This window comes from Ceratotherium simum, chromosome 3 (genome assembly GCF_057802395.1).
Source record: "Ceratotherium simum simum isolate JZ-2026a chromosome 3, ASM5780239v1, whole genome shotgun sequence".
Lineage (NCBI taxonomy): Eukaryota > Metazoa > Chordata > Mammalia > Perissodactyla > Rhinocerotidae > Ceratotherium > Ceratotherium simum.
This window is the reverse complement of record NC_141902.1, coordinates 26,966,855-26,980,115: the sequence shown is the minus strand read 5'-3', so window position 1 is coordinate 26,980,115 and position 13,261 is coordinate 26,966,855. Positions and strand designations below refer to the sequence as shown.

Sequence of the window (13,261 nt, the reverse complement as noted above, 5' to 3'; positions counted from 1 at the left end):
TTTGGAAACAGGGAAAGCAATAATCTATGATCTTTTCTATTGAGACTGATAGGGCGAGACCATGGGATGGGAGAGTGTTTCCATCCAGCTCATCCTTGGTTTGGGTGGGGAGTAGTATTACGGAAAAAGAAATAATCATGGAGCATTAGAGCCCATAAATTCATCTCCTTTGGCTGATGTCTTTCTAAACAGGGATGAGGAGCCTGCTGAAGGTGGAGAAGAGTGCTGAGTCACTGAATGTTCAGGACAGAGCCATCTCTTCTCTCAACTGCACTTAAGAAGACCACTGTTTCCAGTACTTCATGGGGTACAGATAGTGTCCTGGGAAAAGCCTAGGGTTTCTGATTCCCAGACTCTCAAATGGAGAAAATGAGGGAAGGAGATTCACAGCACTTGAACAAAGACAAGATATACACCTCCCTGCACATCACAGATTTGAAGCCTGGAGATCAGACACTCTCATCTGTGTAGCAAGTTCACAGTGATCCCTAAGTCCTTGGAGCCTCTGCCCAAACCAGCGGTGGAGGGTCCAGCCACACTCCTGACTGGAGAATTGAGACGGTGGGGTAGAGGCGAATCTCTGTAATGTTTCTATCTACTTACGAAAATAAATACCCATATCGGAGAGGCATGTGTGTTTATCTAAGGAAGATATTAGACTACTCTATCTAAAGGAATTTCCACTTAAAGGAAATTATAGGTGGAATATTGGCCTGGGTAAATGTTCAAAATGTTATCTATCCCCATTGGAGTTTCATCCCACCCTTGTTCATGGTATCTCTGTTGGATGATGTCTTGGTTGTAGTCCAGATGAAAAGAGCCCTGTCTTGAAGATGGGAGAACTAGGAATACAGCCGATGTTCTTTCAAGGACTCACTCACTATGAGGAAACAACACAATTAGGTTTAATTTTAAGTTCTAGTTTTATAAACAGTAATCTGCGTGTTGAGCACTTTGGACGAAAACCACTGAGGGACGATAGAAAGAGCAATGAAATTAGAAGCAGTAAATTCTAACTCTAGTTGTATTTCATCTTTGCTACGGGCCCTTGGGTAGCAGAACAGAGTGGAAAAAGAATAAGCTTTGGAGCCAGGCATTCCTGGGTTTGAATTTGAGATCCGTTACCCTTAAGAGTTTGACCTTTGTTAAATAGGTATGGGATCTGAGCTTCAATACTCTCTCTGTAAAATGGGGATCATAATACTATCTTACAGCATTACTATGAGGTTAAAATAATATCACACCATAGGTCGTGCACTTAAACAGCACTTATCAGACAAATGCTAACAGTGTCCTGCATTATCATTTCTGATAAAGAAGCTGTTAAACCTGATCTGCCAACCCTACAAAGCTATTTGAAGGATGACATAAAATCTTGTGTGTTCACATTCTTCACAAATTGAAGAAGACCTAAACAAATATAAGAAATTTTGGGAGAGATAAAACTCTTGGTCTTATCTTGAACAAAAACTCCACAAATTGATCAGCTGTTTCTCTGTGTAAAAACCACATGAGTTTTTTGTCAAATGATCCCCAGGACAAGGCTTTCAAGGTTCAAGTAGATAAATGATTGCTCATGGAATGATTGGTGACTCTGGGTTCCCAGGAGTGGATGGGCAACTCTCTGCCTCTAGGCTAAAGACAGCCTGTAAGAAGGAATTATTACAAAATGTTCAGAGCTTTGTGGAATTACAGAGATCAGGATGAGTTTTCATCTGGGTTTCCAGCAGTCAACAGTTTATCAAGACTGACAGCTCTATTCTTATTTAGTGATAAGATTTCCATCATGGTGATCAGAAGCAGAAGTATTTATCAAGTACTCGTTAGAGTAGGGCTCTAGCTTAGATCACACCACAGTGCTGAGCACATTACCGGCACATACCCTGCCTTATTCGGATGTATTCTCAGACTCACATGTGCACACACACAAGTGTGTGTGTGTGTGTACATGTGCGTGTGATTTTAAAAATATAGAATATTGTTGACCTTTCCATGTGGTCTCTGCATGTGGTGTCTCCAACATGGTAGTTGAATTTTATACATGGCAGCTCCTAAATGTGCAGAAGGAGAACTACGTTCTTAAGCTTAAGCTCAGGACCGGTACAGCATCGTTCTTCCTGCATTCTGTTGGCTATGTGAATCATGGGGCCAGCCCAGATTCATGCAGAGGGGACTATACAAGGCTATGATTCATCAAGAGTCACCAATGTAACAGAGTACTACAATAGTCACTGTAGAAAATCTAGAAAACAATGATAAATTAAACGGAAAGAGAAATAAAAATGTCTCCATATCTCAACATCCTTAGATAACCATAATGTGCATTTTGTTGTATACATTTTTGGAATTGTTCCATAAAATATGAGAAAATTAATTATATATATGTAATAAATTGACCATGTGTGAAATAAGAATCAAAGACCCGGTAATCCAATACTTTGGAAAATGTTGCTGATTGTCTTTTGAGGGTTAGATTACATCTTCTGAATGAGTTGATTCCTAAAGTTGAAAATCAATAATAGGGTAGGTATTAAGCTATAAACACACATGAACACTCTTCTATAATTACATATTCTTTCTTGTACAGCTTTCCCTTTTTCATGGAGTTTCTAGTTGCCTCTTTTCCCCCTACTTTTTATCTTAATATCAATCTCTTTTCAAATTCCGCAGTATAATTTATTCTGTCAAATTCCATTTCTTCCTAGAGGCAATTATTTTCCTGTTCCAATATGATCTGGTTGTTTAGTTACATTTCTTTGAGACTGTTAATTAGAATTTTTGTAAAGTTGTTTTTTTCTGTTTGCTGAATTATCTCTGTTTTTTTAGGGTCATTTTGAATTTGTTTATCTTGGTGTTCATCATTCATATTGCAGTTTTTCTCTGAATTTCTGCTCATCCCTGGCTTACTTTATTATTTAAGAAAGAAGTAATTAAAAAAATCTAATTGGAGATCCACGTAGGTGGCAAGAGCTTATAAGCGGGCAGGCTTTGCCTGAAAGCAATTGAGTAAAGAGGCAACTATTTTCCTGAAAGCTCTAAATATCAGCATGTGGAAGTGATTGCTCTGAAACTACTAACAACCATTCCACTGTAATTTGACTTCCTTTTACATTTTACTAAATTTTTTTTAGAAGTTTATCTTTCTTGCCTGGAAGGTGAAGCCTGGCTATAGAGCATTCATCATTTGCGTATGCTTAAATGTGTGGGAAGGATAGAAGCTTTTAACTGAATGAATTATTAAGGTTTTGATTTAGACAAGATGAAGCTTGCAGTGACATCATCAAAATGGTGGCATAAGAATTTCTACCACTCATCTCCCACAGAAACATATATTGGAACAATTATCTGCCTTCACAAGGGCCCTCACAAGAGCCAAGGATTACAGGTGAGGGATTACAGTACCTGGGTGAAGCACAGAAATAAGAAAATATGCATCGAGGAGGTAAGGAAAGATTGATTCACATTACCCTCATCAACCTTCCCCCAAGCCCAGGCAGCCCATTGTGGAATGAGCCACCTTCCCTGTGGGATGAGAGTGAAGTGAGTACCTGACTTCACTGTGGACCCCAGGGCTGGCCTGCCCCAGCAGCAAGTGGACCCTCACAGCCCTTGGTAGTTCCCTGAGGCCTCCTGCTAACCTAGGCCTCCCCTCCTCACTCTTGTATCTGCCAGCTCCAGTGGCCTCAGGCGCTTCCTGCAGCCCCAGGTAGCTCCTATGGCACCAGGTTCCCAGTGGGGTCCTGTAAACCAAGACCCCCTGGCTTGCCTTGGTACCTACCAACTCCAGTGACACTAGGCAGCTCCCAGTGCTCCAGGCAGCTTTCTTGGCTCCAGGTTCCCAGAGGCCCCCTGTGAACCAAAAGCCTTGATCAACACCAGCATCTGCCAGCTCCTGTGACCCCAGCTGGCTCCTGTTGCCCCCGACTCCTGAAAACAGACTCCTGGCCCACGTTGGTGCTGGCTATCTCCTGTGGCACCAGGCTCCAGTGGGATCCCATGAACCTAGACTCCCAGCTCACCCAAGCACCAGCCAGCTCTCATGGCCCCGGGCAGCTCCTGTGTCCCCAAGCTTCCAATTGGCACCTGCAAACCCAGCGTCCTGACTGGGCCCAGTGCCAGGCTGACCACTGTGGACCCAGGCTTTTGATCCACTCCAGCAGTAAGCCAGCTCTCACTAACTCCACCAGATGGCCCATCCAGAATCTCTCATTGGTGAATTCGACTGCTGAAGCCAGTCTATAAAGCCTAGAAGAGATTGCCGCTTCTTTAAATGTGCAGACATCAATGCAAGGACACAAGGATCATGAATAATAAGGGATCATGAATAACAGTCACCAAAGGAAACTAATAAAACTCCAATAACTAACCCTAAAGGAGATCTATGAATGGTCTGACAAAGTATTCAGAATGATCTTCTTAAAGAAATTCACAAGAAAACACAGATAGACAGATAGACAACTAAATGAAATTAAGAAAAAAATACGTGAACAAAATGAGAAGTTCAACAAAGAAATAGAAACCATTAAAAAAAAAAAAAAACAGAAATCCTAGAGTTGAGGAATACAATGAGTGAACTGAAGAATTCAACCGAGAGCTTCAACAGCAGACTCAACCAAGCAGAAGAATGATAACCTAGAAGAAATGGACAAATTCTTAGAAACACGCAGCTTACCAAGACTGAATCATGAAGAAATAGAAGATCTGAACAAACCTACAATGAGTAAGGAAATAGAAACTATAATAAAAAATCTCCCAACAGAAAAAAGCCCAGGGCCAGATAATTTGACTGGTGAATTAAATAAGAATTTACATTTAAATAAGAATTAACAGCAATCCTTCTAAGACTCATCCAAAAACCTGGGGTTTTGGGGAGAGAGCATTCTCAAACTCATTTTTTTTTTTTTAAAGATTTTATTTATTTACTTTTTCCCCCCAAAGCCCCAGTAGATAGTTGTGTGTCATAGCTGCACATCCTTCTAGTTGCTGTATGTGGGACGCGGCCTCAGCATGGCCAGAGAAGCAGCACGTCGGTGCACGCCCGGGATCCGAACCCGGGGCGCCAGCAGTGGAGCGCGCTCACTTAACCACCAAGCCATGGGGCCGGCCCTCTCAAACTCATTTTATGAGGCCAGTATGACCCTGATACCAAAGTCAGATAAGGACACTACAAGAAATGAAAACTACAGAAGGATATCCTTGATGAATATAGATGCAAAAATTCTCAACAAAATACCAGCAAACTGAATTCAACAACACATTAAAAGGATCATACACCATGATCAAGTGGAAATTATCCCTTGGATGCAAGGATGGTTCAACATGCACAAATCAATCAATGTGATACACCACATTAATAGACTGAAAGGTAAAAATCATATGATTATCTCAATATTTGCAGCAAAAGCATTTGAAAAAATACAACATCCTTTCATGATAAAAACTCTCAACAAATTAAGTATAGGAGGAACATACCTCAACATAATGAAGGCTATACATGACAAACCCGCAGCTAATATCATACTCAACTGTGAATGGTTGAAAGCTTTTCCTCTAGGATCAGGAAGAAGACAAGCATGCTCACTCTCACCACTCCTAATTATCGTAGTACTGGGAATTCAAGCCAGAACAATCAAGAAAGAAAAAGACATAAAAGACATCCAAATTTGAAAGGCAGAAGTAAAATTGTGTCTCTTTGCAGATGATATGATCTTTTATATAGAAAATTCTAAAGACTCCACCAAAAAACTCTTAGAACTAATAAACAAACTCAGTAAAGTTGCAAGATATGAAATAAACATACATAAATCATTTGTGTTTCTATACACTAACAATGAACTATCTGAAAAGAAATAAAGAAAAGCATCTCATTTACAATTGTATCGAAAATATTAAAATAATTAGGAATATATTTAATAAAGAAAGTGAAAGATCACTACATTGAAAATTACACGACATTGATGAAAAAAATGAGAAAGACAAATAAATGGAAAGGTATGCCATGTTCATGGATTAGCAGAATTAACATTGTTAAAATGTCCATATTACCCAAAGCCATCTACAGATTCAGTGTAATCTCCATCTAAATTCTGATGTTATTTTTCACAGAAATGGAAAAAAAATTCTAAAATTTGTATGGAAACACAAAAGACCCAAATAGCAAAAGCAATCTTGAAGAAGAACAAAGTTGGAGACACCACCATTTCTTATTTCAAAATATATTTCAAAGCTATACTAATCAAAATAGTATGGCATTGGCATAAAAATAGACACATAGACCAACTGAACAGAATTGAGAGCCAAGAAATAAACCCTCACATATACAATCAACTATATTTCACAAGGGAGCCAAGAATACTCAATGGGGAAAGTATAGTCTTTTCAATAAATGGTGTTGGGAAAACTGGACAGCCACATGTAAAAGAATGAAACTGGACCTGTATCTTACAACATACACAAAAATCAACTCACAATAGATTAAAGATTGAATGTAATACTTGAAACCATAAAACTTCTAGAAGGAAATAAAATAGGTAGATCCTTGAAATCGGTCTTGGTGCTGATTTTTTGGATCTGACACCAAAAACAAAGGCAATAAAAGCAAAAATAAACAAATAGGACTACTTCAAACTAAAAAGCTTCTGCACAGCAAAGGAAATCATCAGCAGAATGAAAAGGCAACCTATTGAATGGGAGAAAATATTTGCAAACTACATATCCAGTAAAGGGTTAATACCTAAAATTTACAAGCAACTCATACAACTCAATAGGAAAAAAAAAAACCCAATCAGATTAAAAAATGGGCAGAGAATCTGAATAGGCACTTTTCCAAAGAAGATATACAAATGGCCAACATATACATGAAAAGATGCTCAAAATCACTAATTATCAGGGAAATGCAAATCAAAACTACAATGAGATGTCAATTCATATCTGTTAGAATGTCAAAAGACAAGCGATAACAAGTGTTGGTGAAGCTATGGGGAAAAGGGAACACTTGTACTCTGTTGATGGGAATATAAATTGGTATAGCCACTATATAAAATCTTCTGAAGAGTTCTCAAAAAATTAAAAATCGAATTACCATATGATCCAGCAATCTCACTTCTGGGTTTATATCTGAAGGAAATGAGATCAGTATCTCGAACAGATACCTGCACTCCCATGTTCATTGCATGGAATTATTCACAATAGCCAAGACATGGGGAAGCACCTAAGTGTCCACTGACAGATGAATGGATAAAGAAAATGAAGTGTTCCACTTATTCAATGGAATATTACTCAGCCATGAAAAAGAAGAAAATCTTGCCTTTTATAACAATATGGATGGACCTTGAGGGCATTGTGCTAAATGAAATAATTCAGACAGAGAAAGACAAATACTGTATGTTTTATTTATATGTAGAATCTAAAAAAGCTGAACTCAAAGTAGAGAGTAGAATGGTTGTTGCCAGTGGCTGAGGGTAGGGCTGGGTGAGAAATGGGAAGACGTTGGTCAAAGGGTGCAAACATCCAGCTATAAGATGCGTAAGGTCTGGGGATCTAATGTACAGGAGGATGACCATAATTAAAAATACTATATTATATGAGTTAGTTATTAATAAAGCAGATCTTAAAAGTTATCTCCACAAAAAAACAGTAATTATGTGGGAGGATGGAGGTGTTAACTAAACTTATGGTGGTAATCATTTCACAATATATATGTGCATTAAATCATCAAGTTGTACAAGTTTAAGGTAAATTTACATATATTATATGTCCATAATATCTCAATAAAGTTGGAAAAAAATAAAGGGAATAGCAAGCAAAGAAAAAAATAGGATGAGGCTTTTAATACATGGAAATTAGACTGTTTTGTTACTTGAAATTGACTGTAAAAAGCTTTGAGACCTACTGAGATATTAAACAAGGGAGTGAGAAGAAAATTGGACAGGGAATGAGAGGAAAACTGAACAGGCAGTGATGGAGAAAATTAAGATATGTCCTGCTTTTCGGCCATTGAGTCTAGCCCATGTTATAAACCAGCTTATTATTAAATAAGAAAAAGAAGTATACTTTTTCTGATCAAAGATAGTAGACTGACTACATAGGTTTTTCACCTCGCACTGCCAAGACTACAGATTGAAGGGCTCTCTGTGGGAGCAAGCATCCAGCTGCTCTAGCCTGGCTTCCCTCTGCAGGGTTCTTTCCCCAGCAAACCAAGTGAGGCTCAGTCTCACTGCTGCTCTCTCCTCCCTTTGCCAACAGAGGTGGTCTCACCAGACTTCTTCCTACGGATCTTTCCAAGCAAAACTCACATAGTCTCTGTCCCCCCAGACTCCAGGGGACACATATCAGAATCTCCCAGGAACTGTCTTCTGCTCTCTTCTGTTTGCAGGGCAGGACAGGACAGACCTCTCCTGCCAAGTTTCTGCACTGCAGGAACATTCAGCTGAGGAGAAATATTTGTCAGTCTCACCTTCTGGCAAGTACTTCCCAGCTTTCTGAGAGATTCTGGTGCTACCCCAACTTAACCTGAAGGAGGGGAACAATCTTTCCCAGGAGGAAGGCAGAGCAAATGCCACGGAGCCCTGTCTATGAATATTTTTCAAAGAATTCTCTCTTCCTCTCTGCATCTCTTGACTTCTCTCATAGGCTAGAGGCAGATGAAGGTCTCAGGGTTTCAGGACCAATTTATCATTCTCACCAAGTCTTGTCAGATATGTCTAGCTTATCAATTTAGATTTTATAGGAACTTATCCATATTGTCCTCAGCCTTGGTCGAAATGATGAAAAACAGGAACACTCCTCATTGTCTGAATTTAGGTAATATCCATTCATTCTCCACAGTGAAAGCAGACTTTGCAGCTCATTTATACTATACTTGATGGTCATACTACTATTTACTTTTGAGTTTTAGACAAGAAGCATCTACCTGTACCTGCTGGCCCATCGCGGCAGTCAGTGCTCATTCTCCTCTGTGTAAGACGGAGCTGCTGATGCTCCTACTCGGCCCTTCCTGCTCTTTCCCTCCCCTGTCTCCACACACTGTCCCCACGTTGTACATTTATGTTCCTTCAATTGTCAATATTTTTATTCTTTTTTTTGTCTAGATGTTGGTTTATAAATTAAGAGACAATAAATGTCATTATATTATTATGACTGGATATTTTGTTATTTTGTTCACTCCACACCAGGCAATGTGGGGGGAACATTTCTTATCTCAAAAGCCATTGTCATAGCCAAAAAAAATTCCCAGCATCATCAGTTGGTTTTTATTTTCCTAAATTCCCTAATTTACTTAAAATAATTTCATATTTATAACAACCCTTTCTTCTAAATTTTCCCCTCTGTAGTTTCTAATCACCTTTATTTTTACTTCTTTGAAAAAAAATATACTTTTATCGTTTTTTTAATATTTTATATTCTTTTAATCACTTATCTACCGAGAAAACCCACATTCTTCTTTTTTTTTTTTTTTTAACCTTTATTTGCCTAAAACTCCCAGTTCTTGATTATATATTCTGCTAGAACGGCCTTACCTTTTTGAATTGATGATCTTGTGAGATGTTATAGGGGAGTGACTGGACTTTTTCTTTCTTTCTTTTTCTCTTCTTTTAGCAACAGCTAAGTAATTTTTTTGTTTTAATCATCTTGATGTTCAATTTCCACTTGCCAGCAGCTCCATACCCAAAACTGAGCCTAGGTCAGTTGACCTGATTCCCCCGCCCTAAGGATTATTCTGATGCTTCTGTGTAATCTGTTGTGGGCAATGACTCAGAAGACTACTGTCCTCGTCCATTCAATTTTTCTGTGAAGTCTCTTAGTTTCTCTCTTCTTATATGTCTCCATACCTGGAATGAACAGTATGGACCATAGAAAGTCACACACTCACTTATTAGGGAAAAACGGAATGTCAAAACACCCACAAATCACATCACACCTCTGAAATCATAAGGACAAGAAAAATTGTGCATCTGTGGGGATTATGACCATACATGGTTTCAGCTGAAAGGGAGGAACACTCCTGAGTTACCTCATGTGAGAGGTTTGCCCAGCCTGTTCCTTTCTTTCTTTCTTTTTTTTTTTTTTTGTTTATTGCAGTAACATTGGTTTATAACATTGTAAAAATTTCAGGTGTACATCATTCTACTTCTATTTCTGCATGGACTACATCATGTTCACCACCAAAATACTAATTACAACCCATCACCACACATATGTACCGAATTATCCCTTTCACCCTCCTCCCTCCCCCCTTCCCCTCTGGTAACCACCAATCCAATCTCTGTCCCTATGTGTTTGTTTATTGTTGTTATTATCTACTACTTAATGAAGGAAATCATATGGTATTTGACCTTCTCCCTCTGACTTATTTCACTTTGCATTATACCCTCAATGTCCATCCATGTTGTAACAAATGACTGGATTTCATCGTTTCTTATGGCTGAGTAGTATTCCGTTGTGTATATATACCACATCTTCTTTATCCATCCGTCCCTTGATGGGCACTTAGGTTGCTTCCAAGTCTTGGCTATTGTGAATAACGCTGCAATGAACACAGGGGTGCATGTACCTTTGCAAATTGGTGTTTTCAAGTTCTTTGGATAAATACCCAACAGTGGAATAGCTGGATCACATGGTAGTTCTATCCTTGATTTTTGAGTCCCTTCCTAATGATGCCTAAAACAGAAAGGGTACCGCAAGGCTTATGAGAAGAGCTACTTCTGTTTGGCCTCCAGAGGGCGATGTTGCACAATCTAGAATTATAGCTCAAGACCTGCATTATTCCCTCAGCTCCTCCCCAGAGCTGCTTGAGGCGTCCAGCTGGAGCTCATGCAGACAGTGACATACGAGGAGAGTTTGGAAGTCAGAAAACATCCATATTTGTCAAGGAAGAGACTCTTCCACACATCTCTGGAACGTGCTCAGGCAAGACTCTACAGGACCATAGCCAGAGCCATAGCCATAGCCATTCTTCCTTGTTCCAAGGCTACTGTTTCCTCAGCCATATTCTTTCCTGCTCAGGGAAGATCTTCAAAAAGGATCACACAACTTCTTCACTGCTCAGCCATGAGCTTGGTTTCCGTGCCAGTGCTTATGATACTTTTTGCCCTGAGTGAGTAAATTTTATTCCATCCTCTTTTTCCCTAGAAGTACCTTCTCTTAATAGGTAAGTCTGTCCTGACCTCACTGACTCAGGATTGATGTTTCAGGAGGAACCAGAGCCCAGTCAGTGACCCAGCCTGACGTCCACATCACTGTCTCTGAAGGAGCCCGTCTGGAGCTGAGCTGCAAGTATTCGTCTTCTGTTCCACCAAATCTCTTCTGGTACGTGCAATATCCCAACCGAGGACTCCAGCTTCTCCTGAAGTACACGTCTGGAAACAGCCTTGTTTCAGGCATCAAAAGTTTTGAGGCTGAATTTAAGAAGAGTGAAACCTCCTTCCACCTGAGGAAACCCTCAGCCGATTGGAGTGACTCGGCCAAGTACTTCTGTGCTCTGAGTGACACAGTGCCTGGGACTGCAGGGGGAGCTGAACACAAACTTCTGGTGAATGTGTGGCTTTCAGTGACTCAAGGAATCAGCCTGGGGCATTTTCAGTAAGATCTCATGTTCTATAAAGACAAGTAGGGCAGAGGGGACTAAACTGCTTAGCTCTTGTGCTGACATGGTCTTTACTTAATCCTCAAAGTGTCAAGATTCATGGGGAAAGGACACTTCATGAGAAAAACACGATGTCCGCAACAGCCCAGAGACTGGAACTTGCTCAGAGAATCACTTCAAATAGGAGAGTGGCAAGGACTGTTTCTGTGGGGATTGCCATGTGACCTGTGACCAGACAGAAAAGTACTGAGATAGTCTACAGCGGTGGTTTTAATCCATTAGGGGAAACCTAGGCCTCACTCTAAATGAAGAAAATTTTTAAGGTCTAAGATAATCCCATCTGTGTGTGAATACTTGACAAACTGAATGGGGAGATGAAGGTTAACAGTTAGAGAAAGGGACTGAGGAAAATGTGATAAAAAGAAATCACTAAGCATACAGGGATAATGTTTACTGAATGTTGCTGTCATTTACTCAGCTCTTCCATTTTAACATAAGCTCAAAAAGAGGGAGCTCAGATCCTCGTAAATCTGTCACTGGATCAGGCTGAGGAGGGCCTGGGCTATGATAATATGACAGAGGTGATTACTGGAGTGGAGTTGAGAATAGAAATCTGTTAGAGCCAAATGGGGCTGGGGGCTCCAGTAGAATGTGTCTATATGATCTATTTCCTTTTTATGGAATTTTTATGAGCAAAATTTCTTAAAATGAACTTCTACCCCACAGACTTAGAAATTACTCCAATAATCCTGATGACATTTCTTCTCCTATATCTCCTCTGAGGAAAAAGACAACAAAATGAGGGAAATAAGGAATATAAGTAAAGAGAGGATAAAAGGGAGAGGTGTAAGACAAGACTGAGAGGAAAAGGAGAAACATTTTGCTTGAACTGCAAAATGTAGCCTTCAGCTCATGTTCACAGAACAGAATCAGCCATGTGGGTGTGCAGGATGTAGGGGAACATGTTGGATGGGAGAAGAGAGGAGGTGGGAAGGAGATCACGGTGGACATCCTATACATGTCCTATTTCTTTTCCTACCAAGCAAAGTCCTATTGTAGACATACGCTATGTTCACGTATAAATATGCATCTATCTTTTCTAGGTTTACAAAACTAGTCTAATTTCTTTTATTTGTATTTACTTTTCTAACAAAGGAGATTAACAAAGTGATATACAACATGAAACAGTATTCCTTTGTTAGACATTCCATTTAAATAAATTCTCAAGTTCTTTATCAAACTACATGTCTTGGCTCTTGTTTAGAAAGCAGGGTCCCTGAAACCATGATCTTCCAGGACATATTGACCCAGAAGATGCCCTGTTTCCTTCTGTGATATCCTCTCACTTTTCTTACTCTCCATCCAAACTTTCAAACTTTCCTTCCTAAAACAATTCTCAAAAAAAGACTGGGAATGTTGGATATGTCACTTTACTGCTTCTCCTGCCCCACCAAATCAACATACCCCAGAGACATTACACACTCAGCCTGGGTTGGGCCCTCATGGGTGGGGTTTCTTGTTAAGAAGCGAAGCGACAAAGCTCAGGTGTGTGTGTGATTGGTGCTCAGTGACTCTGGTGGAACATATTGACTGTAAGAACAGAATTTGTCTGGACTCGAGACCTGACACCCTCCAGATCAGGGGTGAAGGCAACCTAGCAAGTGGCAAGGGGTCATG

The 13,261-nt window shown here is 39.8% G+C and overlaps 1 pseudogene; it reads left to right on the top strand.

Annotated features, from left to right (window-relative positions):
* The first annotated feature begins 2,021 nt into the window (after positions 1-2,021).
* On the top strand, positions 2,022-11,584 carry LOC101397473 (T cell receptor alpha variable 8-4 pseudogene; annotated as a pseudogene).
* The last annotated feature ends 1,677 nt before the right edge of the window (positions 11,585-13,261 follow it).